Here is a 1,770-nt window from a genome sequence, read left to right on the forward strand (position 1 = left end):
ATTTTATTTTATTTTATTTTTTATTTAATAAACAAGATTTTTTTTTGTATTTTCATTCAGTTCATGGAGTCTGCCTGCATTTTGAGTTCCTCTGTACAACAAACCTGACAGGAATGACGTGAATGTATTTAGTTATTATACACCTCTGGAAACCAGGCAAAAGATCACTCTCAGCTACTGTCGCACCAACTTTTACCTCAATAGGGGTTGAATTGACTGAATCATAAACATGTTTGTGTTTATTAGGACAGTTGAGCTCAATGAGGTGTACTGAATAAAGGTGTCACACACACTTCAGAAGATTGACCTCTGTGGTACGAGCGTGTCGCCATACTGGAAGGGGTGGGCTGTCAATGTAAACAATTTATTATGGCTATGTTTCTGTGTAGGATTGCATATAAATCTTAATTTTTCATTGGTTAATATTAGAAACATCCTTCATTGCAGACATGTCCCAATAGGCAATATGTTTTTTCCTAAAATAGGCTGACAATTAGTTCTATAAAATAAAATAGTTGTCAATAGCAAAGTGAGCTTCACTGATGTGCTGATGTTGAGTATTACAGCTTGAAAATATTTTTTCAAGAAAAATGTTGTACACAACTAATTTGCCTTCTAAACTGAGTGGCTCAGAATTTTTGCACGTTGGTCATAACACACGTGCACAGTTTTTGCGCATTCACCGGAAGTAAGGGGGATCATTCGCCGTACGAGTCGAGTGTTTACATTCCTTCCAACGATAGCAATGGGGAAAAGTGACTTTTCTAGTGTGTATAATTCTTTGAGGCAACATGACCGAGTAAAAGATAAAGGAGAAGCTTGCTCCTTTTATCAAATTCCTCTTGGAAAGTCGAGCAAAGCTGCCACGAGAAGAAAGCTGTGGCTCAATGCGCTTCGCTGTCTCGACTTCACTCCGACGAAAAACAGTAAAGTGTTTGTGAAGTTAACCATCCATGAATGTGTGTCGCTAAACATACACGATAACGTGATAGCYAAATGGTAAATGCGATAGCTCTCGCCGTCCTCAACGTTTTTGTATCGGCAATTGTCTTCTTTGACACGGTGGCCCATCTCGACAGTTGCTTCACAATGATGTCCTCGCGAATCCGCGGCACACTTTTCAGGGACATGTCCATTGGTTGTCCACAATTTTCCAAAACCACACATCAATATTGCAACTCGCCATCATCACCTTGCTTTTTCAAATTACCCCCCCTTCCCTTTTTGTGCAGAAACTGTGGTGGTATTTTGCCATCCAGTCAAAACATTTGTTTTATGCATGCTTTGTAATGTGCAAAGGGTCAGTTACAAATAGCTACAGCTCACAAATGCACTGTATCCTAAAAACTGCATGTTCTTTTGTTTGTAACAAAGTTTAAAAAAGCAATGTATGCAATTGTTCTGTAAGGAAAGTAATGATTGGTTGTCTTATTTTTAAAACTTCATTCTAAACAAGAACAAAGTAGAAAACAACAAACCAGAGGAGACAGGGGAATTCTGTCATAAAAAAATGCAAGTAATAAAGCCATACACCAGCTGGACCAAAATACAGACTCTTTATTCTGATGTGTGTTTGGCCTCGAATCAGGAAGTTGCAGTCAAATATAAACAGCTTCTTCCGGATCTGGGCCCACCTTAAAACAGGACATCACATTGGTTCCACCTCCCTGCAGGTCGTGTCTTGTCAAAAATCAGACTGGATTAGATTTCAAATAAATTTTTGAGTAATAATTCTGTGGTAACGCTCCACATAATCAAAGTTAAATGGGG

The sequence above is a fragment of the Austrofundulus limnaeus genome, unplaced genomic scaffold, assembly GCF_001266775.1.
Source record: "Austrofundulus limnaeus strain Quisiro unplaced genomic scaffold, Austrofundulus_limnaeus-1.0 Scaffold215, whole genome shotgun sequence".
NCBI lineage: Eukaryota > Metazoa > Chordata > Actinopteri > Cyprinodontiformes > Rivulidae > Austrofundulus > Austrofundulus limnaeus.